Here is a 25,066-nt window from a genome sequence, read left to right on the forward strand (position 1 = left end):
TTAGAAACAGGGAGAAATTAGTGAGATGTTTATCAAGTACCTGGAACGAGAGTTGACTTCCTGTGAAACATCATGCTGGAATGAAAGCCAAAAATCTCTCTCTTCTATTCAGTTGAGCCTGAAAAAAAAAAAAAAAAAAAAGTCATGTCAGAATTAGTAAGACAAAAAGCAAAGAGAGAGGGATGAAAACAAGCTGGTATTAATTAGGGCTGAGGGGGGGGGGGTGAGGGGGGAAGAATACCTGAGCTTCAGTAATTACAGAAGTGCTGGGACTTGGAGAGGTTAAGAAAAATGGTTGTGCTGCTTCTCGCAGAAAGACGAATGTCTGGGATACCGAAGGGATATTGAATTTCCCAGGTGGGTCAGGGAGAGGACTCAAGGAAGGTGCAATTAGGAGGTGATGCTAAATGGCCGTCTACACTTTCAGGTTAAAGTGATTTTTAATAGAGTATATGTGTTTCAGATCTTTCTTTTTTACTTATTATAAAAGTAATAAACAATTACAATCATTTAGAAAACACCATCACTACCGAAAACCATTGTTTTTATTTTATTTATTTATTTATTTATTTTTGTATTTTTCTGAAGCTGGAAACCGGGAGAGACAGTCAGACAGACTCCCGCATGCGCCCGACCAGGATCCACCCGGCACGCCCACCAGGGGCAACGCTCTGCCCACCAGGGGGCGATGCTCTGCCCCTCTGGGGCATTGCTCTGTCGCGACCAGAGCCACTCTAGCGCCTGGGGCAGAGGCCAAGGAGCCATCCCCAGCGCCCGGGCCATCTTTGCTCCAATGGAGCCTCAGCTGTGGGAGGGGAAGAGAGAGACAGAGAGGAAGGAGAGGGCGAGGGGTAGAGAAGCAGATGGGTGCTTCTCCTGCGTGCCCTGGCCGGGAATCGAACCCGGGACTTCTGCACGCCAGGCCGACGCTCTACCACTGAGCCAACCAGCCAGGGCAAAAACCATTGTTTTTAAAAAAGGCCCCTTATACATTCCCAAAAGGTAGAGAGCGTTGCTTATTAAAAGTTGGGGATAAAAATACTTTTATATGATTTGTATTATATGACCCTTAAAATAAAGTTATGGATAGTTACAACATGATATATATTTATATAATAATATTTAGCTTAAAAGGAATTTAAAATTGTATGCATAATAAAATCAAGAGATAGCAAATAACCCCATGATTTGAAAAAGACTGAAATAAAATGTGTCAAAATATTTTAAAAGTTGGGGCTATTCTTTGTATTTTTAAACATATATGTTAAAGCATGTTTGTGTTTAATGACTACTTTGCTTAGAAGAGTCCCTGCAAAGAATATTCAGTTTCCAACTTCATAGTCATGGGGAGAAGTAAAGACTCTTTGGAGATCATTGGCAAATAATGCTTGGAATCTCTCTGCAGCATATAAAATTGAATTTCAGTACTATTTAAAGAAAAGTTCCCCTGGTTGAAAAAAAAAAAGTCTTATATGTGCTCCTGGGACAAGAGGAGAATAAAAGAAACTGCATATAAGTCTTGAGTTGGGCAATTGATTTTAATCATGGTTTCTATTAATTACTTGGTAATTTCAAGCAATTATCCACTTTCATACCATAGTTTCTCCTTGGGTAAAATCGTAAGGGTGATAGAAAAGCTGGACCTAGGGACTTGGTCTCCAAGCAATGCTACCAACGACACTAGCCTTTTGGCAAATACCCAACTCTGCTCAGTCAGGGTCACACATTCTGCCAGCTCACAGGAGCCAGGAGGCTTAATTACCTGTAGTTTCAAAGACCTCTGAACTCTCTTAGGAAGGGGGCTATTTAAGTTCAATGTCATATTATCCAGTCCCTGAAGCATTCATTTTACAGAGATAGAGAGGAAGGGTACTGAGATTGGGCTATGCTTCAAAGGAAGCTTAAAGAAAAGTTTTCTATACATTATAGGGGGAGGAAATGCTTCGTGGTTTCAGAAGTCACAGTATACTTCTGCACAAATAATATGTTCCTCAGAAAGAAAATACTTAAATAGCATATTAATTTAAGGTCATCAAAATTTGAAACTGGCTCTGTTAACCTTCCCTTTCCTTTACTGGAAGGTCCTCTGTGATTATCTCCTACTAGCACAAACCTGTGTGACGTGCAGTCTAGCTACTGTCATTTTATAAGTGCTACTATGGTATATATATAACCTTGTCTATGACATTGTGACGGAGTGTTCACAAAACCAAGGGTAACACATTGTTATGGCTGCCAGTTTTATTTAAGAACTATTGCTCGCCCTGGCCAGTTGGCTCAGTGGTAGAGCGTCGGCCTGGTGTGCAGGGGTCCCGGGTTCGATTCCCGGCCAGGGCACACAGGAGGAGTGCCCATCTGCTTCTCCACCCTCCCCCTCTCCTTCCTCTCTGTCTCTCTCTTCCCCTCCCGCAGCCGAGGCTCCATTGGAGCAAAGATGGCCCAGGCGCTGGGGATGGCTCCTTGGCCTCTGCCCCAGGCGCTAGAGTGGCTCTGGTCGCGACAGAGCGACGCCCCGGAGGGGCAGAGCATCGCCCCCTGGTGGGCAGAGCGTCGCCCCCTGGTGGGCGTGCCGGGTGGATCCCGGTCAGGCGCATGCGGGAGTCTGTCTGACTGTCTCTCCCCGTTTCCAGCTTCAGAAAAAAAAAAAAAAAAAAAAAAAAAAAAAGAACTATTGCTCTTTATTCTAACGGTGTGTCCTTCCTACTTTGGGGGTGTTAAAATATTACTTTCCTTTATGAATGAATGGCGATTGGCGATGGTTGTCGTATTTCTTTAAACGCGCTTATTTGATCAAATTCAGATGTGGCAACACAATATTGATCTTCCCACAATTTCCTTCTCTTTTTACATTTGACTGGTCTGCAAAATCCAAACTCTGGAAAAACATCATTTTATGGCTAATTATTTCTATATAGTAATAACGAGACTGCAGATAATCACCATTTTTAACCCAAAATATCAAATTCCTACCCTACATGTGCCTCAGCTCATAAGTAGGGCACCCTCTAATAGGGTTCCTAAAATTAAGCCACTGAAAAAAAAGAAGGAAGCAGGGAAAAAGTAATCTGGATAATGTATAAACCAGCTAGTTAACGGACCTGGTGTTGATTAGCAATGAATATAATAGGCCCCAGGAATATTTGGACTATACTTACACTAAACCTTATTCATTGTTTATTTTTAACACAATCTTAACTGGATATATTGTGTTTTATCTGTCAAACCCTCACCCAAGAGTGTCTGACTTTTTAGAAAATACATAGATAGTAAAACATGAATTAAAGTAACCCCTACACATAAGTGACTCTTAATGAAAGACATATAAATGCCTGTTAATGAAACACTGTCTTGGTTCCTTTCTGTTGTCCAGTTTCCTCATCTAAATATGAACCATATTTGGATGACTGAGTTCTTATAAGAGCATCATATGAAATCCTGAGAAGAGTAAAACAAGTTAACTTGCCCCACTTGGCTTACCTCGTAAATGAGCTGATAACCCGCGTTTACAAGCAGGCTCTGCCAAGTCACCTCAGCTACCCCACCTCTCCGCAGAGTAATTCCCTTCAACCCACACTGAGGTTTTAGGATCTGAAAGTTTGTGGGTGGGAAGGGAGGAGGAAAGCCAGGATCCTCTGAGGAGCCCGGAGACGTACTCAGCATGCAGTCAACACAACACACTTGTTCTTTGTGTCTTATTTTTCCCTCTGACGTTAAAACGAATGCAAAAGTTAAACACTGCAGTTTTTTCATCATACTACCTGGTGAACGTGGAGATTCCCACCTGATCTTGAAACAAAAAAATAATAATAAAACTGTCAAGTCATGCTAGTAAACCTATCTGGTAATATTTGCTAGGAAATTACTTTCCATCCATAAAGTTGATGCGTCTTTTCTGTCAGGGAAATGAATTGATATAAGCTGGAGACTGGCAGGGAAGTAGGAGCGGGGGTCAGGTACCTGGTGTGCGTTTCATTAAAATGAATGTGAATGTGGGTGGTGTTTTGTTTTGTTTTCCCTCTGGCCACTTCAAGGTTGTTGCAAAAGTAATGTGAGGAGGAAAAACTGTAGTGAACAGGGCTCCTGTATTCAAATAAAAGGAGAGTGGAAATCAAAATGTAGGCTTGGAGCCAACCTCGTGTTCAGTCCCCAGATGGGCTGCTTAGGACTGGGAAAGTCAAGTGGGGTTAGAAGGTCTCACCCTGGCTCTGACACCACCTACCAGGGTGACACTGGCGAGTTGTGTCGTCCTTTGGACATCGGATTCCTCCCTTCTCAAAAGAAGAGATTGCACAACCTAATCCCTCATCTCCCTTTAGCCCTAATCTAAGGAGGTACAGAGGAGAGAAGGATTTCCTGAGTTACAAGTCAGTGAGCAGGATTCATCCACTTACCCTCTGGGGGTTCAAAGGCTATAGACTTGAAATAACAAAGGCACACTCGCCTCCTGTTCTGACCTTCCCGCGTAGACGTGCAGCCACTTTTTCTGCTTTCCTCTGCCCACCTACTCCGTCGGAGGAAGACTGGCTAGACTGTCTCTTGGTCCTCTCGGGGATCCCCTGAACTCTGTCACCAGCAGTGCTTTTGGAATCTCATGCACAGCTCATTGTTATCTTTCTCTTTGAAAGCTGTTACTCAGGTTGGATGAAAAAAATAAGCTGAGTTCGCCCATTATAATTATTTCTACGGGTATACAAAGATGTCGCGTCTTTTGTTTGTTTGTTTCTAAGTCACACTCTGGACTCCCGAAGCTTCTTTGCCATATGCTTTCCGGGCCTGTCCCCCCCCGGACTCATTTGAGTCAGAATCTGTATGAAACACTGGCCCTCGGGTCAGCATTTTAAAATTGAACTCAGATGGGAAAATACATCCTTTTCGCCATGGTAGTCAGTGTGGACTCCCTCTGGTTCTGTCCTTTGCAACCGTGTAGAAAACATGATGGGAAAGATCAAAAACTCCTCTGGGGCCCTTTCCGTTCAGAGTCTTGGAGCTCCATTGCTGGGTTGCTCTAGATCAGGGGTCGGGAACCTATGGCTTGCTAGCCAGATGTGGCTCTTTTGATGGCTGCATCTGGCTCGCAGACAAATCTTTAATAAAAAAAACAAATAATGTTAAAAATATAAAACATTCTCATGTATTACAATCCATTCATTTCCTACCACTCATGTTCATGGTTGCGGGTGGCTGGAGCCAATCACAGCTGTCCTCTGGGACAACACCAAATTTTTATTGGATTGTGCGTAACATATACAGGTTGTTGTATGGCTCTCATGGAATTACATTTTAAAATATGTGGCGTTCATGGCTCTCTCAGCCAAAAAGGTTCCCGACCCCTGCTCTAGATTTTTCCATGCTTACAAAGATGGCGGACCTTTCCCTGAACTGAATCTGACAGTACAGTCCCAAAACTTCATCTTCCACACTCTCTTTCTTGCTCAGAAGCATTGACTAGCGTGCCCTTTTCCTTCTGGGGTTTGTGCCGGCACCGGAAAAGTTAAACTGGGTGCCCCCACTTGCCTTGCAGGAGCTTTCCTGTTATTCTCGTTCATGGGAAATGTTCTGAATTTCTACAGCCCTGTGTATAGCCCCTGCATTGCTCCTGACCTCGGTGATTCCTCATCCCCATTCTTTGTCCTATGAAGCCTTATTGGCCTTCCCAAGATGGAAAATTACTAGATGGCCTCTACCTCTGTGTGCTCCACACCTAGTACATTGTTGGCCTTTGCCCAAATTATGCCACCCATTGGGGATCACCTGACACTATGGGATCAATCTCATGACCTGGCAGCATCCCATCTGCCTAACCAGTGGCTCTTGCTCCATTCCTGCGCCTCTTACATTAGTTGCTCATTATCTTCTCGTCATTGTCTCACATCTTATCGGGCTTATCCAATAACCCATTTATCCCTTCACCAAGACAATTGCAGTAGCATCATGTGCCAGACAATGGGCTCCGGCAGGGTGAATTAAAAACACAATACTTATCCTCAAGGAGCTTCAACTCGAGTGAGGGAGACGGACAAGAAACAGTCATTACAAATGTTGACAAAAGCAATGAAGGAACAAGGCCGCTGAGAGAGAGTGGCAGGTGGAGCCCATTTTAGATGACAGGGTCTGCAGAAGCCACATTTAGTCCTAGACCTGAAGAATGAGCAGAGGCCAGCCATGAAAAGAGAGGGGCTGAAAATGCAGGAGAGAGCTTGGTGGGTTTGAGAAATGAAGAAGGCCTCTCTAAATCCTCCCCATGTTGCCAGTCCCTTCATACAATAAGGTGTTGCAGGCTTCACCCACTCACACTGATTAATCCATCTCTTGAACTGTCGGAGGTCATGCTCTCCGTCCCCTTATTGGACATTTGGTTGCATTGCTGTCTTTTATTATTCAGCTGGTGGTACTTCTGTACAGGGCTTGGTTTTTATAACTTCATCTCTCCAACAGTATCAATCAGGGTTCTATTTATATAGAAGGTGCTAAAGAAACCCTTGAATTCTGTTCAGTTTGATAACCATTCATCAAATGCCCGGTGAATGCGAGGTGGTACATAGTAGGGATTTAGCTCAGTGCCGGTGCTTAAAAATAAATCCTAGTGTAACCAGGAGTAAAACATCAGACAAACCCAAATTGAGAGATATTTTACAACATTCCTGACCGGTATACCTTCTCAAAACTGTCAAGGTCATCAATAACAAGGAAAGTTCAAGGAACTGTCACAGACCAGAGAGACTAATGAGACATGACTACTCAACAGGCTACCTGGATGGCATCCTGGAATAAGAAAAGGACGTTTGGGGAAAACTAGTGGAACCTGAATAAATGGTGAAATTTAGTTAGTAGTAATATGCCACTGTTGATTCCCTAGTTGGAAAAAATGTCCCATACTTAAGCAAGATGTTAACAATTAGAGAAACTGGGCAAGAGCTATATGTGAACTCTCGGTACTATTTTTGTAACTTTTCTCTAAAACTATTCTAAAATAATTTATTTAAATTAAAACTAAATAAATTATTAAAATGTCCTCTCTCTATGAGTTTATGCTCCAGTAAAACAACATACATCTATATAAATATTTACCAGACAGCATGATAAGGGCAACAATAAAATTAAATACCAAGGGCCAAAGTAGCTCAAATGAGGGCACAATTGCCTCTGAGACTTTAGCAAGGATTTACTGAGAAGGGAAAGACTGGGAGCTTGGTATTAAAGGATTACTAGGAGTTTGAAGAATGTGGAAGACAAGTCTGAAAAAAGTTAACTCCGTTTTGGGAAACACCATTTGACAGGGCACGGAATCCCTTCAAGCAGTCGGAACAGAAAGGAAGAAAGAGAAAAGAGAAGAGCGCAGCTTGGGTGTTTGTTGACCAATTATGAAAAAATAGTCAATAACTTTATTTTCTGTGTCTGAGACTGACTGCCTGTGGCAGCTGATCCACAGGGCCTCTGAGCAGTGGTCACCAGGACTCGCTCCCATCACTGTCCTACCATGTGTTTGGTCACCTAGGACTCTAGTATACTGGGACGAGGCACAGCTCCAATCTCAGGAGGTGGATAAATAACTAGGAAAAGGCATGTAAGCAGGGAACCATAGGGGCGGTGACTTAGGGACTGAGGCAAGAGTTACAGCGGTCAACCATGGATCACTGTAAACCGGACAGGCCAGAATGGCTGCCACACCCATCACTGCAGCTAGAGAAGGTAGGAGGTAAGTCCAGTGGAGCAAGGGCTTTGCTCTGTTGGTGTATATCCCTAGCATCCCCGTGCCTGGCTGCAGGTCAGTTCTCCATAAACATTTGATAAGTGAAGGAACTGACTAATCTCAAGAGGCTTGGTAGCCTTCAGCCTTGGATAAATGAAACAAAATGGGGACCTGAGCAGGGGCAGCCAGCCCCAGTCTGGGAAATGGCTGGCCTCCAATGGGAAGGTGACCTCTCCAGCTCAATCTCATGGGAATTTGAATGGAGGAATAAAGAGGAGGAGGCAGTTAGGAGGCAGCTGAGCACAGAGGACACCTAGAGATGGAGAGAGGTCTCAAAACAAAATCAACGAGCAGGCCCGATAGGGAGGGAATCAGCCAACTAGTGTCAGAACAGGGTGAGAGTAAATGTACGGAGAGAAGCCACAGCCCAAAGAGAGAGATACCATGCTGCCCCTGAGAGACTAAGAGAGGGACAGGTTTTCCAGGTCCCATTTCCAAGGGCCCGGTCACACTGTGGCACTAGTGACCTCTTCAAGCCTAAATGTCCTATAAAATGGAGGCGATAACGGGGAGAGCCTTGTGGGTTTGTGCTGTGATTCAGGCGCCATTATCCACCCAAAACACTTAGGACGACGCTAGGCACCCTGATGCTCCATCGTTATTCTCTTTTAGGTGGTTGTTTCACTATTTTTATTAGAACCTCATGAGAACTGTGCTCTGCTTATTACTCCATGTATATCCTTGAAACCTCCAGTTTCGTGGGTCTTTGCAACCAAACACAGCCCAATTCCAAAATTTTCTCGGCTCCGAGTTGCAACAAATATGTTTGGCATAGCCCAGTGGGGGCGCTGATCCTTAGGGATCATTTCCCTTGTCAGTCCTACAGGGAAAGTCCCTGAATCCTAAGGTCTAATCTGATAGATCTGGTACAGATCAGGGAATTCCTGGTTTTGGGGTGTTAGCTCAAATAGGCACCAGGCCAACCCAACCCACCCTGAATTGGGCTGTGGGCAGCCTAGGAAGTCAGAGGCTGGAAAGCCTGGTGTGAAGAAGAACGGGAACACGGGAGAGCTCTGAAGATACACTCCTCCAGTCCCACCCCCAGAAAGCAGTACAAAGTTTATCTTTTTACTTTGTGGGTTAATCACTGGTTTCACACACATTAGCATTATTTACATTTTCTGAATGGGCCACATGGATACATGACACAACAGTCAAAAGAATATAAAGGTAGAGGTAAACCTGTCCTTTAGCCAGCTACCAGCTTTTTTTGTTTTTGTTTTTTTTTTGTTTTTTTTGTTTTGTTTTGGTATTTTTCTGAAGCTGGAAACTGGGAGGCAATCAGACAGACTCCCACATGCGCCCGACCAGGATCCACCCTGCACACCCACCAGGGGGCGATGCTCTGCCCATCCAGGGCGTCGCTCTGTTGTGGCCAGAGCCATTCTAGCGCCTGAGGCAGAGGCCATGGAGCCATCCCCAGCGCCCGGGCAAACTTTGCTCCAATGGAGTGTTGGCTGCGGGAGGGGAAGAGAGAGACAGAGAGGAAGGAGAGGGGGAGGGGTGGAGAAGCAGATGGGCGCTTCTCCTGTGTGCCCTGGCCGGGAATCGAACCCGGGACTCCTTCACACCAGGCCGACGCTCTACCACTGAGCCAACTGGCCAGGGCAGTTACCAGTTTTTTATACAGTCTTCCAGAAATAATCCATTCTGTTACCATATGGGTATGATAAATTCAAACATACATATTCAAATGTACATATACATAGATATATAATACATACATACATATATGCACACACTGCTCAGCATATTAGCACTACATCTTTAAAACTAATTCCACAGGAGTGCATATAAATTTGCTTTATTCTTTTTAATAACTGTGTGCTATTCCACTTTGTGGATATACTAGACAGCTATTTAATCTCCTACTAATCAACGTTTAGGTTGTTTTCAAACTTTACTAATACAAACAGTGCTGCGATGACTATCCTCGAACGTATGCCATTCTGTATATGTGCAGAATGAAGTCCTAGAGGTGGAATTGTGAGGACAATGGGAAAGCTCATTTTTAAGTAATGTCACGGGATACGCACAGCGGTCCTCCATAGAGATTGCAGCAGTCCCTGTGCCCGTCAACGATATATTTGAGTGTCTGTTGCCCTACACCCTCACCAACATAGAATGCATACTTTAAAAAAAAAATTCACTTCGTAGCAAATATAAACATCTAGGCAAGAGCCTTTGGCATCGTTTTCTTCTGAAGCCCGTTCTGTCTCTCTGAATATCTGTCTCTCTCTCTTCTCATCTCCTGTGCAGAGAGGCGCGCACACAGGACCTGGCCCTCTTCCCACTGCAGCTTGATTTTTAAAGCTTTCATTCTTTCTTTTTCATATATATTGCCCTGGGTTTTCATCTTTGGTGTTTTTCATTGGCAGAAAAAAGGAAAGTAATTCTTGGGTGAGTGTTTTCACAGAGTCCTCCATTCCCGAGTGTAGATGGTCTCTTAATCTTCCGAGAAGCGATTGCGGCTGCAGGATGCCAGGACCTATTTCTTCATTAATTTTTTCAAAACCCTGATAATGCTAAGGGGACCAATACTGAGGCCGATAATGCCCAGTAATTCTCAGTATTTACAGAGCTTCTTTGTCTGAGATCTCAAAGCACTTGACAGCATTAAATCTTCATTCCCTTGGCTCTCTCAAAGGCATCTTTGAACCGAGATGGATGATGCACAGAAATGAAAACTCTGCTCTCTATCCAGCTTGTCTGAAAGGTGACTGGGAAGAGAATACAAGCTAGCCGGCCTCATTTCTCGCCATAGGAGCATGTCTTTTGGTTACGCCACACTTTTTACCTTCTGTGAATACATTTACAGTGAACCATCTGTGGTTAAACAGCAAACAGAAAAGTCTTTCTTCTGCACAGGTGATAAAGGGGTTAAACAATTGAGGGAGTTGAGCCCCGTTGATACTTTCAAGCCACTCATTCTCTCTGGTCTGAGTCTCTGCCGGTCTTTTCTATGTGAGGAAATGTATACATATGACAAAACACCTCTTCCACCAGCTCAGAGAGAGAGAGAAGAGAGGGAGGAAGGGAAAGAAGGGAGGGGTAAAATGAAGAAGGAAAGCAAGGGGGAAGGGAACCTCATTCAGATCTGATGTTTTTGTCCCACGTTGGACCTAAAGAGTAGAAAGCCCAGCACATCCTCACACGTCACATTTGATTCTACCAGTGAGTAATTGCCCTTGTAAAGAGTTTTAGGTCCTCACTCCACCCTGCTCCTCCCCAACCTTTCTCACCCCCTAGTCTCCACACCCCCAATGTCCTCCACACATCACACTCAGAATAGCAACCATAGAGCAAGTATTTTAGTGGGAAAATGTTACCAAATACCTCATATTTCAGATTCAGAAACCAAGTCACGGAGAAGCTTAGTGACAAAGATTCTTTGTTAAGTACACATACCCCAAACGGCATCTATTGAGTCAGGAGTTATCAATCTATGGGACTTTTTAAAAAAGAATTATTTATTACACAAATGACATTGAGCATTAAAATGAAAATAAAAATCACTGCAATCCCACCACCCCAATTTATCATACTGCTTCCACTGCCCTCCATGTCCTTCGAAAGTCTTAGTTCACATGCACATCAAGTAGAGCCAGAGCCTAGAGAATATAACATTGTGGGTGAGAATGCAGGCACTGGAGCCAGGCTACTTGTGCTTATATCCATTTCATCATTGACTCATTGGGCCTTAGTTCCCCCATCTGTAAAATGGGAATATTAGTAGTACCCAACTAATGGCTCTGTTATGGGCATTCCACGAGGCATCCATGTTAACTGATTAGCAAAATACCTAGAATAGAGTATGCACCTGGTAAGTGTTAGCTGCTGCTGTTATTATTAAATTTTGTTTTCTGCCTTTTTTTTTTTTTTTTTTTTTTTTGTATTTTTCTGAAGTTAGAAACGGGGAGGCAGTCAGACAGACTCCTGCATGTGCCCGACCAGGATCCACCCGGTACGCCCACCAGGGGGCAATACTCTGCCCATCTGGGGCGTTGCTCTGTTGCAACCAGAGCCATTCTAGCACCTGAGGCAGAGGCCACAGAGCCATCCTCAGTACCCGGGTCAACTTTGCTCCAATGGAGCCTTGGCTGCGGGAGGGGAAGAGAGAGACAGAGAGGAAGGAGAGGGGGAGGGGTGGAGAAGCAGATGGGCGCTTCTCCTGTGTGCCCTGGCCGGGAATCGAACCCAGGACTCCTGCATGCCAGGCCATCGCTCTACCACTGAGCCAACCGGCCAGGGCCGCTTTCTGCTTTTTAAAATGTATCATAAGCAAGCAGAGCAGAATTGTCTGATACATCTCAAATTCTTACCAAGCTGAGTGCCCACACCTGCACTACTCCCTCTAGGTTCCTGGGGTTGGGTCCTTCCACTGCAGAGGAACAAGCAGCATCTTCTAGCCCCTTCCCTTTCAGGACCTTCATGGACCACACCTGGTACGGGCTTCAGAGCCCTCCTGACCCTCTCTTCTGCAAATCTCAACGCGTCTGGGGAAAAAGGAAAAGGTTGCAGAAGGACAGAGGGAACCACAGAACACAGTACACTCCTCAGAGTTCCCGGATGCCTGTGTAGGTAGTTGCATCCGTCTGACCAAATTATGTTCTTCTGGTTGTCGCTGATGCTTTTCCGAATGATGGTAATAAAAAGCATTGTTCTTTTGGCAGTTTTAAAGCTAATTTAGTACTGTTTGTATTTTAGAAATTCTTGTTAACTTTAGTGTTGGCATAATTTCAAATTTATAGAAACTTGCAAATGTGGCACAAATGCCATTTGTTCAGATTCACCAATCATTAACATTTCGTCCTATTTGCTTTATCATTCTCGTTCTCTCTCTCTTTATGTCTGTGTGTTTGTGTATGTATATACAAATATATACATGCATATGTATGTTTATACAAATATATACATATGTATGTGTGGAAAGAGAGAGAGACAGATAAGACCGTCCTCTTTGCTCTTTCTCAGAGTAGATTTCCTAGGAACATGGTCTTTCTCTTTCATGGCCGCAGTACAGTGATTGTAATCAGCGAAGGCAATGTTGATTTAATGCGGTTCTCCAACCCACAATCTGTTTTTGTATGTTTAAAGCCTCACTTGAAAAAGCAGGTGTTAGACAAAGATAACAAATATACATCACAGCCTAATTAGGCCACTTGCTCACCTGATGACCTTCTCACCAGAGTCATTCTTCAAAGCCCAGCTCTCTCAGGACTCCCCTGCAGGCCTGGGCAGGCCGCTCTCCCACCTGGCAGGAACCGTTTCTCTGCTGGGCACCCTGTGTGTGGCCTGCGACAGCCCTTCATATCGTATAGCAACAGTTTCCTGTCTGTGTCTGCACTGGCCTAGGAGCTCCTGGGGGCTCCCAGGGCCCACTTGGGTCACTGACAGATAATGGGTGCTTGGGAAATGTTTGTTAAAAAAATGAACGAGCCTGACCAGGCAGTGGCACAGTGGATAGAGTGTTGGCCTGGGACGCAGAGGACCCACGAAACCCCAAGGTTGCCGGCTTAGCACGGGCTCACCAACTTGAGCATGTGGTCGCTGGCTTGAGCGTGGGGTCATAGACATGACCCCATGGTTTCTGGCTTGAAGCCCAAGGTCACTGGCTTGAGCCCAAGGTTGCTGATTTGAACAAGGGGTCACTGGTTGGCTGCAGCCACTGGATCAAGGCACATATGAGAAAGCAATCAATGAACAACTAAGGTGCCGCAACAAAAAACTGATGCTTCTCATCTCTCCCTTCCTGTCTATCTGTCCCTCTCACTCCCTCTTGCTCTCTCTAAAAAAGAAAAAAACGAACAATGAAGGAGCAAATAGACCCTTGGAAGCCTCCGGCGAGGTGAACATTATAGAGTTTGGTTGTATTTTTAAATCTATTAGATGAAAGTCCAACTGTACACGATTCAGTGGGTAAAATGATACATTCACCTCAGGGACATCGTAGGGCAGGCATGGGATCCTGGCTCATGCCTTACTGCCACTCCCTCAAACTTTATTCTCCTCCCTCTGCCCCAAAATATGGTAAGTGCTGAAAGAAGACAGTTCTGTGCAGGGGACGTGTACAGGCTGGACTCTCAGCAGAGCCCTGCCTGTGAGCATAAGAAGCGCAGCCCAGGATTTCAGCACTTGGCAGCCCCGTGCTTTCCATCCGTCCTGCCTCGTTAGCACGCAGTAACTTTCCGTGGCTCTGGGCGGTGAGGCCTGGGGGCGGGGCTCCGGCTGTCCCCCCCTCACCGCAGAGGCAGCCACCACCGCGGGGGCACCAGGGTGCTCAGCAACTGCTCCTGCAAAAGCCACATGTCCCAGCCCTGCTGAGCCGAGTTTATGGCAGAACCTGATAACTTCCAGGACCCTTGAACTAGATAGAGCACAGAGCTTGCTAGGATTCCAAGAGTTTCTTCTCCTGGAAGGCAGGTTCACCAACCAGCCCGTGGGTCCAGACAGCTGCTCCATCCCGGGCCCATGCTGGTTCAAGTGTCACAAAAAAAGGAAGGTAGTTAAGTTCCACCTTTACTGAGCAGCGTCCCTGTGGCAGACAGTCGGGTAGATTTTGGTATGGCGATGTTATTTATTTTTTATTTTCAGTTAACAAATGCTTATGTGGCATTAGTTGCATGCCTGGCACTGTTCTAAGCACTTTACAGGTATGAATTCATTTAATCCTCATGGCAGCCTATGAAGTAGGTACTATTATTTTTTCAATTTTTCTTGAAACTGACATACATGGAGGTTAAGTAGCATAAGAGGGTTTCTGCCTTTGTTTGAACAAATCCCATGATGTCTTTTTCTCTTTCACATTTTCTACATTATATTTACTTACCTATTTTTCTATTTAACAATTATCTCATCAATAATGTTTTTTGGATCAACCTATAAACATGTACTAATCCTCCCTATACACTAGATATCCTGGGGAATCAGAGAAGTTGAGGGAGAGTTTTCACTCTGGAACAGCAGAGTTTGAGTGGGGAACGGAACATCTACCCTCTAGCAGAAGGGAGATGGTGAGAGAAGCTGACCATGGAAGCTTGAGGAGCTGAAAGGAAGCAGGGAAGCCCTGGCCAGTAGCTCACCTGGATAGAGCCTCGACTTCATACACCAAGGTTATGGGTTCAATCCCCAGTCAGCGCACATGCAAGAATCAACCGAGGAATGCATTAATAATTGGAACAACAATTGGATGGGTTTTTTTTTCTCTCTCTCTCTCCCTCCCTACCTCTTCCTTCCTCTCTCTCTCTAAAATCAATAAATAATTTTTTAAAAGAAAGGAATGAGGAAGTCTTGTGGACAGAAATGGTTAGGAAAGGCCTTGGAAAAGGTGGATGGAACTCTGAAAATCTATTCAGCTTTGGATAAACAAAAACTGAGAGGATCAACCTTGTATGGACAATGGCTTCCTGTGCCTTGAGGTCTGAAAGTGCTGGCAAAGATGCTATGCAACTTCTGCCGACAGTACCTCAAGCAGTATTTCTAGGTCTATACCTTAAAAATCATAGAGTCCTACCCTCTGGGGTAGTTCAGTTGTTCTGCCAGCTCGTGGGCCACAGTGAAGTGGTCAGAATGACAGATCCTTGGGCTACAAGCCATCATGATTCATTATGATGAAGTAAGGACCCAGAGAAGCACGGGGGCAAGCAGAACTCCAACTTGCATGCCGACAGATGTCAGTGCTCTGAGACTGAGGAAGGAGGAAAGCAGTGGATGTATTTAGGGTTCCAGGATTATATTGATATTATTTTGTTGTTGTTTTCCTTTTATTTTTTTTTAGTTTATTTTTTAATTACAGTTGACATACAGTATTGTGGCAAGTGTATGACATAGTAATTAGACATTTATATACCTTATGTAGTGATCACCCCAGTAAGTCTAGTACCCATCTATAGTTATTAGACACCATGTATAGTTATTACAATATTATTGACTATATTTTCTATGCTGTACTTACCATCCCGGTGACTATTTTTACAACTGGCAATTTGTACTTCTTAATTCCTTTCACCATTTTTTATCCAACCTCCCAACCCCCACTCCTCCCATCTGGAGCCATCAATTTGTTTCTTGTATCTAGGAGTTTGCTTCTGTTTTGTGGGTTTACCTTATTCAACAAAATTTCATTATTTTTTAAAGCAAAGCAAAAAAAAAAAAAAGTATTTCGCAACCCTGCTGATTATGAATATGTTCAAAAACAATCATCATGATATATCATCTGAGAATATGGGTGGCCATATTTGTAGCCCCAAGATATCTGACACCAAAATTGATCAAACGAAGCTGAAATGGCTGCTGACAGTGCATAAAACTCAATTCAATCTTCAAGAATCGCAGGAATCAGGACTTGCCTTTGTCTCCAAAGAAAGATGATCTACTGAAGAAGAAGTGTCAATTTTTGTAGTGGTTTTATTACCACAATAATCCTTTAAATCAAAGAAGCCATTACTGTGTATTGAATTCTAGAGAGGGCACTTTTCATTATGAAACATTACGATAAGCAGCTTATGACCAACCTGATTGCAATTAGAGTTTAGTGAACCACAAGAAGGGACAATCCGTGTAGGATACATCAGTGTAAACTCGTTTGCCAGGAACAAGTTTTAACCTTTGTACAGCTATTGAGGGAAAGGTTCCAGAATTCCCTGTGAGAATACCTGTCAAGCTTTCATTTCAACAGGGAACACCTAGTTTACATTTTCAAAGACCACTCCCTTTTTAAGCTGAGCACCTTTGGGCGTGTGTCAGCAGGAGGTGTTGGAACAGATTTAAAAAAATTGCACGAGCTTCAAACCCCAAAGGTTAGCAAGATTTGGGGAAATAGCAAGACAGGATAAATGCCAAAGGAATTGTCCACCCCATAACATAAATTTTAAGAAGTGAGATTTGGAAAGTTATTAGGGGTGGTGAGAAAGGGATTGCTTTAAAATCTAACACTCAAGGCCCTGGCCGGTTGGCTCAGCAGTAGAGCATCGGCCTGGGGTGTGGATGTCCCGGGTTCTATTCCTGGCCAGGGCACACAGGAGAAGCACCCATCTGCTTCTCCACCCTTCCCCCTCTCCTTCCTCTCTCTCTCTCTCTCTCTTCCCCTCCCGCAGCCAAGGCTCCATTGGAACAAAGTTGGCCCAGGTGCTGAGAATGGCTCCATGTCCTCTGCCTCAGGTGCTAGAATGGCTCTGGCCGCAAAGGAGCAACGCCCCACAGGGGCTGAGCATCGCCCCCTGGTGGGCATGCTGGGTGGATCCCGGTTAGACATATGCAGAGTCTGTCTGACTGCCTCCCTGCTTCTAACTTTGGAAAAATCCAAAAAAAAAAAAAAAAAAAAATTAAAATCTAACATTCACAGGAAAAATAGCCTTCTGCTATAGAAAACAAATTATTTTTATTTTTGTCACTAAAGTACAAAATACTTATTACCTATGCATCCTGACTCTTACAAAGCTCCTTTATGGAGACTAAATATGTGAAAAAAAAGCTGTGTCTATCTAATTTTATAGTGAGTTGAAGCTTGGTAGAGACAAGTACAGGATGGGGTAGTTGTCCTGCCTCCTAATATTACAGCACATTCATTCAGTATTTAATGTATTTATACCTGGGCACTGTTGTATGCCTGGTGGCTGAGTGCGCACAACAAGATGGGCTTTGAGATATATATGTGTTTAAGGATCTGTGTCAGTGTGTAGTCTGTGTGTCTGAGGGGGGCTCTGTGGGTGGGGGTGTCATTGAGGGGTAGAATATAGCAGAGGTCATCTCTTGGCCATGGTCAAAGTTGAAAGAGGCTTGAGTCCTGATACCGAAGCCCGGCTCCGTTGCCGTCTCGGAGCGTGGCGTTGCCGTCAGAGTCTCAGAGTTGCTCGTTACCTCTGCCTCACCTCCAGGAACACGAGAGGGGGAAGTCAGCCAAGCTAAACCTTAATGACCAAGAAAAGAAAAATATGTGGTAATAGTTAGAAGACTGTTTAACAGTTTATCTGTGGCCTGTGCATAGTCCTGTCCCTCTCTGATCATTAAAAATTGCCCTCAGATACAAGCCCCATCCATTCCCTGTGACTTGGTGCTTTTAAGAACCAAAGTTTGGCCCTGGCCGGTTGGCTCAGCGGTAGAGTATCGGCCTGGCGTGCAGGGGACCCGGGTTTGATTCCCGGCCAGGGCACATAGGAGAAGCGCCCATTTGCTTCTCCACCCCCCCCCCCCTTCCTCTCTGTCTCTCTCTTCCCCTCCCGCAGCCAAGGCTCCATTGGAGCAAAGATGGCCCGGGCGCTGGGGATGGCTCCTTGGCCTCTGCCCCAGGCGCTAGAGTGGCTCTGGTTGCAGCAGAGCGACGCCCCGGAGGGGCAGAGCATCGCCCCCTGGTGGGCAGAGCGTCGCCCCTGGTGGGCATCCCGGGTGGATCCCAGTCGGGCACATGTGGGAGTCTGTCTGACTGTCTCTCCCAGTTTCCAGCTTCAGAAAAATACAAAAAAAAAAAAAAAAAAAAAAAAAAAGAACCAAAGTTTGACCTACCATTACCACTCTCAACAGAATAACAAACACCCTTTCAGCACCTCTCATCCCCGGCTGCCTCCCTCTGTTTCCCCAGCACGCAGGGCCACGCCAGTCTCTAACACAGCCAGGCCCTGCCCCTGAAAAAGCCCTGTCCCAATTTGGGCTTAGCAACTGTTGTCAGGGGCCAGAGGAAGCCGGGCTTTCTGCCCTCCGTGGGGAAGAAAACCTGCCCTTCCCCAGATCTGCAGGCTTAACGAAGACTGGCTGGACTGTGAAGAAGCTCACAGTTACAGGTTTTTCTGTGCGAGTGTGTATAGCTCTTTGCTTTATTCTTTCTTTCTTCCTGATTAGTACAGCTTATCGTCCACTGTGTTAAGAAACTGGAATAGGCATTAAAATGGGCCCCTGACAGCTCTACCAACAACCCCTCCGACGGAGCCTGTGGATGGGGTGTTGTTCTCTGAGAAGGCTGTCATGGTTCTGCCTCTTGCTAAGTTGCTTTCTCAGGTCTCACTGCCCTGCAAGGCTCAAAAAAGAGGCCCCAGATTTCATTGTCACCAAGTGCATTTTTTTTTTTTTTTTTGCTTCCATTAGAGACCCTCTGGGTCCCCCACCCTGCATGATTTATTTGTTTATTTGTTTAACAAATCTGAACAACAAAAATATCACCTGTTGTGTCAAAATTGCAAAGCACTGTGGTGGGTTCTGAGATTGTATCTCTGAGCCCGACAGACGTGCCCTGACCCAGTGGGCTCATTGGCAAAGAATATCCATCATTTTGATAAGTTAGGCTAGGATCAAAAAACAACAACAACATGGGACTGCTGTTTGGTTTTGTTGCTTGTTTTGTTTTATTTTGTTTTGTCTTTGAAGCATCTTTCACAAAATGCCTGGTGTTTTTATATGCAGCTGATCTGTTGTGGTAAAAGCATTTCCATCCCATCTTCTTCAAGCCGCTCTCTCAGAGAACTGCTCCAGAGGCAGGTGCGACACTCGGCTGAGAGCCGGGGGCTTTCCGGCAGCCTTGCCACTGACTCAGCAAACCTTTGAGCTAGTTGGGCTGAAACTGGCTTTGCCCCAGCCGTAGAATGGAGGTGTGGTCCTCCTTATTTGTGCAAGATTATTCAGGGAAAATCAGTTTATTTTTACCTGACGAGCTTCCTTTTCCAAGCTCCTTTCCTGGAACGACGTTCTAACATATTTGGGGTCTGTTTTGGTTCCAAGATCAGAATCTCTTAAACCTTGTGGCCACTAGAATTCCTCGAGACTTCCCGCAAACACTCCGTTGGTACTCTTCCAGACTCTGGATTTCTTTCTGAACCTTTCTAAGGACTACCAGGGATATTTTCTAACTTTTAGTTAGCAACAGATACCAATAAAACAAGAAACAGCAGTCAAAATTTCTCAATCCTCGCCAACCAGCAACGGCCTTCATGCAACTGGGAGGGTGCCTAGCAAGTGTGGGAGACAGACTTTAATAGACAACAAGGTGAGAGAGAGGAGAGAGCGGGTGCATGTGCTGGCACTGGTCTCATCCACGCTGACGACACATCCTAGCACCACCCTGGAGAAACACACACCCTTCTGGAGTTTGATCAACACCTTAATTGTTTAACACTATCAATCCACATGTTCTCGAATTTACCTTGCTCTTGTGGATATCCCAACCACAAATACATATGTGTGTATGTATGTAAGTATGCATGCACATATGTGTGTATGTATGTAAGTATGCATGCATACCTTGAAGAGGACCTAAAGTGTTTTATGTGTATCTATATATTTACAATTTTTTTTTTTTTTTTTGTATTTTTCTGAAGCTGGAAACGAGGAGAGACAGTCAGACAGACTCCCGCATGCGCCCGACCGGGATCCACCCGGCCCCACGCCCACCAGGGGCGATGCTCTTCCCACCAGGGGGCGATGCTCTGCCGCGACCAGAGCCACTCTAGCGCCTGGGGCAGAGGCCAAGGAGCCATCCCCAGCGCCCAGGCCATCTTTGCTCCAATGGAGCCTTGGCTGCGGGAGGGGAAGAGAGAGACAGAGAGGAAGGGGGGGGGGGTGGAGAAGCAAATGGGCGCTTCTCCTATGTGCCCTGGCCGGGAATTGAACCCGGGTCCCTCACACGCCAGGCCGACGCTCTATCGCTGAGCCAACCGGCCAGGGCCTATTTACAATTTTTTAAATACTCTTCAGACTGAGTTGAATAAGTTGAATGGAGATGCATTGGCTTTCCCTGGAACAGTGGCACTTTGGGTATGAAGTAAATGCAGCTCAACCAAATGCACATGCCCTGAACAAAAACAATGCTCTGAGTTGTCCACCTGTGAAGGAGCAGGATGGTGAGAAACAGACTTCTTTCCAAAGCACCCTCTCAGAGTCGTCCATGGGAGTCTAGGCGTCTAAGGGTTTTCACAGCGTAGGGCCTCATCAGTCACTCCTTGCTCATTAACAAAAAGACTTGTCACCTGGAGAACTGGTTGCCATGTGTTTATTGTTAAGAGTTCAGGACAAACAGGTTTCAGCAATGCACAAAGGTTTTTTTGGCAAACAGAAAACATAAACAGTTTCCTTATGAGCTGGACTGGGAGGTAGCAGTCTCCCCAGACCCTGTTGTCATGCGTTCGCATTCTTCTTCTGCATACCAGGCACTGCCTCTGTCATGGGCTTTGCTGGGTAAACTTATATCCCATTGTTAGCCTTCTCCTCCAGGCTGCTGATGGAGCCCCAAGCACCGAGTTACCTGCCTGTGCCCAGGAAGGTCTCTGAGCCTTGTTGGGGAGAATCTTCCCTCCGTTTCTCATTTTACCTGAGTTACTTAGGTGTGGGTTAGAGATACTGTCTGGGGTGTTATTCTTTTCTTACTAGCATCCCAGATGAGAGAGGCAAACCTTCAGGACTTAGAGATAGTCTCAGGGCTCAGCAGAGAATAGAAGCCGCCCTCTGCCCCGTATCTGTATCCACTTACCCCAAGCATGAAGTATATTACAGGATTCAAAATACAGGAATCAAAGCAATCAGCTCAGCCATGTGCTCGGGCCCTAAGATGAAGAAACACGAGAGAGCATTAGGACCGGGGACTGTGGATAATGGCAGCTAATCCGCTACCACGTGCTCAGAAGCAGAGTGGGGCCCTAGAGGGCAGTACTGTCTATTTTCGCCAGCAGCTGTTAAACGCGTGACTCCCCCAAAAGGCTGTTCTGGTCCCTCCTTGTGCATATAAACCTGGATGGAGCCGCAACCTTAACTTTATTAATTTTCTTATTATCTTAGGATGGGACTTATATTTTCTACTCCCTGTGTCAACAGGAGATACATTATTTAAGAGATTACTATATCTGGGTATTTTATATGTACCTATCTGTATATGTCTATAATCTTATTTAAACCTTGTGATAACTATGACCATTAAGTAAAACTAAGAATATTAATTGAAGAAACTGAATTTCATATGTTAAGCAATTTGCCATAGCTAGTGAGTGGCAAAGGTGGGTTTGAACCTGCCAAGCCCGAAGCCCTTGTCCTTCCTATCATGCCATGCTGCCCCCTCCCCACAAACTCATGGAACCAAAGGCAGAAGGGATGTCTTTATAAGCCATAGTGTGAGGGAGCTATGTTCTGCACTCTTGAATACTTTTCTTGGAGTCTTCTTGAAAGATATGGAATTCATCAGTGCACCTTATGGATGCCTTTTTTCTTTAAAAATAAACACATATACCCCCAAAGACTCAACCGCTAATGCCCCTCCATACATTACTTGCCTCACCTCTACAGCAGGGGCAGTCAACCTTTTTATACCTACCGCCCACTTTTGTATCTCTGTTAGTAGTAAAATTTTTAACCGCCCACCGGTTCCACAGTAATGGTGATTTATAAAGTAGGGAAGTAACTTTATAAAATTTATAAAGCAGAGTTACAGCAAGTTAAAGCATATAATAATAATTACTTACCAAGTACTTTATGTCGGATTTCCTCTAAGTTTGGCAGAATAAATCTTTATAAAACAACTTACTCTAGTTAAATCTATCTTTTTATTTATACTTGGGTTGTTCCGCTACCACCCACTATGAAAGCTGGAATGCCCACTAGTGGGCGGTAGGGACCAGGTTGACTACCACTGCTCTACAGCTTTCCTTATTCCCATTTATCCCATCATTTCCACCCCCATAAGCTCCTATCCAGAGCCCATTTTCTCCAAGTCTGCTCCCCTCAGCTAGAAGCCATCCTTCAGAAGTGTCTTTCCTCCCTCCCTTCCCCCTTCCTTCTTTCCTTCCTTTCTTCCTTCCTCTTCCATACCTCAGCCAACACTTGCATTCTGACTGTGCTATTGGGGGAAAGTATTCCATTAAGCCAAATTATATGTACGTTTCATTCCTGAGTTATTTACCTTTTCACTAGGTAGCCTATCCACCTAAAAGGATGACTCTCCAATCATAGAATTCGCTGTTTTTCACCTAAATGTCCAGCCTCATTGTAAGATTGATAAAGGATATTGTACAGAAAATATGTGCCCATTTTACTCACTAATCTTTCAAAAAGATTTTCAGTTTCCCCTTTTTCATCCTTGATCACACATATATGTCACTTTTATTTTTTATAATTATAGATTCAATATTGTATTCTTATTTTCCACATAACTTCCCCATATCAGACATCACCTGTTGTCTGTAGAAAGGCTAGCTGAGGTAGCAAATTTACTGTCCCATAATGCTTGCTGCCTTCCCATGAGTTACTGCATGAGAATTTGAGGGTGTCCCTTTACTAAACAATAAGGAGAAAGTCTTTTTCTTTGAGACTCCTTTTTCAGGTGACTTCAGTGACCCTAATCCTAACATAAAAACCAGACATCAAATTTGCAGTGTTGTGACTATTATCCTCTCCTACACATTAATGATTTTTAGGATTTTCAAAGGAGATCAGAAAGAAACATTCATTGAACACCATGTTCCGTACACCCTGGTGGGCATGCTGTAGTAAGTTGTATTTAAATTACACAACAACCCTGTGGGGAAGATACTACACGGCTCACAAACATTAGGGCAGGGGTCCCCAAACTACGGCCCGCGGGCCGCATGTGGCCCCCTGAGGCCATTTATCCGGCCCCCGCCACACTTCTGGAAGGGGCACCTCTTTCATTGGTGGTCAGTGAGAGGAGCACAGGATCCTGGAGTACTGTATGTGGCGGCGCCGCAAAGCGCGGCATCGCTCACGTACAGTACTACTTCCGGTGACACAGGATACACGTGTCACAGCTCCAGAAGCGCATCATATCACTTGTTAGGGCTAGCAGTGACAAATATGGAACCAGACATTGACCATCTCATTAGCCAAAAGCAGGCCCATAGTTCCCATTGAAATACTAGTCAGTTTGTTGATTTAAATTTACTTGTTCTTTATTTTAAATATTGTATTTGTTTCCGTTTTGTTTTTTTACTTTAAAATAAGATATGTGCAGTATGCATAAGGATTTGTTCATAGGTTTTTTTATAGTCTGGCCCTCCAATGGTCTGAGGGACAGTGAACTGGTCCCCTGTGTAAAAAGTTTGGGGACCCCTGCATTAGAGGATCAGGGAACATGCAGATACTCCAGTACTTTCAGCCTTTTGTATGGTGCATTTTCATCAATGAAATAGAAGTTGGTTTTGCATCTTATTTGCATAATCAGACAACTTTTTTTTGACTTGTCGTTTGCTTTTCTGATTGATGTTCTTGTTTAATTAAAAAAATCAAATGCTTTTTTTTTATCACTTCATATTCATTTTGAAATATCCCCTAAGTTCTGTGAGCAGTGTACTACCCTCATTTACGGATGAGGAAACCAAAGCTCCTGCCATACAGCATCCTGTCCCGCTGAGAAGCGACAGTAAAAGTTCCATAGTTGGAGCCACCTCACTCCACAGCTCTTTTCAATATGTTACCTGTTTTTCTTTCATCTTAGGAAAAACTTCAGTAATAAAGTAAGAGTTAGTTCAAGGCCCATTTCCAAGGCATCTCAGAGCAAATGTAACAAAGAAAAGGAAATGGAGAAGGTTTTATGGTCAGTAACAGGCACATATATTACAGACACATAGAGAATATGAAACAAATGTAAATTTATTCAAAAATTATGACAGAAGTGGTTGTAGTGATACATGTTAACAGGAGACCTATTACTCATAATTGATTTCACTAATATTTTAGCATCTGACCTGTTTCTCTTAATTGAATTGAAATGACTTATGCAACACATTTGTTTTACTGACTTTGGAAAGATATAATCACCTTCACCTACACATTTAATTTTAAAATAGATTTTTTTAATATAAATAATTCCCAAGCAGTGGCCTTGTAGATAAGTAAAATGCAATTAAGAGTTTTCTTCCGTAGAAAATGCCTAGAAAACTGCAGTTACTTTGTTTTAAGGGGGAGAAAATATAAAGGGCATTTTGTACAAAGATCGGTGAGGTCACCCTGAACAAAAATAATATATGTCCATTAAACTCTTCCCAAGAATCACAGATCGAGTCACTCGGGAGTCACTACTCTGCCCTGTTTAACTCAGTCAAAATTAGTCATTCCAAAGCCCTTAAAATATAAACTAATTTCATGTTTGCAGAAAAAAAACGTTACCACCGGGAACAGGGTAAATCAGAGAGACAGAGAGAGAGATTCTTCTGGGAGCAGAGGCATCTCGGATCTCCACTTCTCAGGACAAACGACTTACTCTGACAAAGTGCAGAGAATGCCAGTCTGCTGGGTTTGCGGGCGCCTGGAGCAGCAATAGAGCAAGGATGAGAATTCAAGAACATACCAAGAGATATGTTCACCAAAGCAGGTAAAAGTTATAGTTCTAAC

The 25,066-nt window shown here is 44.4% G+C and overlaps 1 protein-coding gene across 1 annotated transcript in view; it reads left to right on the top strand.

Annotated features, from left to right (window-relative positions):
* RORA (RAR related orphan receptor A) overlaps positions 1 to 25,066 on the top strand; it is a 773,250-nt gene that overhangs the window by 627,019 nt on the left and 121,165 nt on the right. The gene's annotated exons all lie outside the window — the stretch shown is intronic.

Source organism: Saccopteryx leptura, chromosome 6 (genome assembly GCF_036850995.1).
Source record: "Saccopteryx leptura isolate mSacLep1 chromosome 6, mSacLep1_pri_phased_curated, whole genome shotgun sequence".
Classification (NCBI taxonomy): domain Eukaryota; kingdom Metazoa; phylum Chordata; class Mammalia; order Chiroptera; family Emballonuridae; genus Saccopteryx; species Saccopteryx leptura.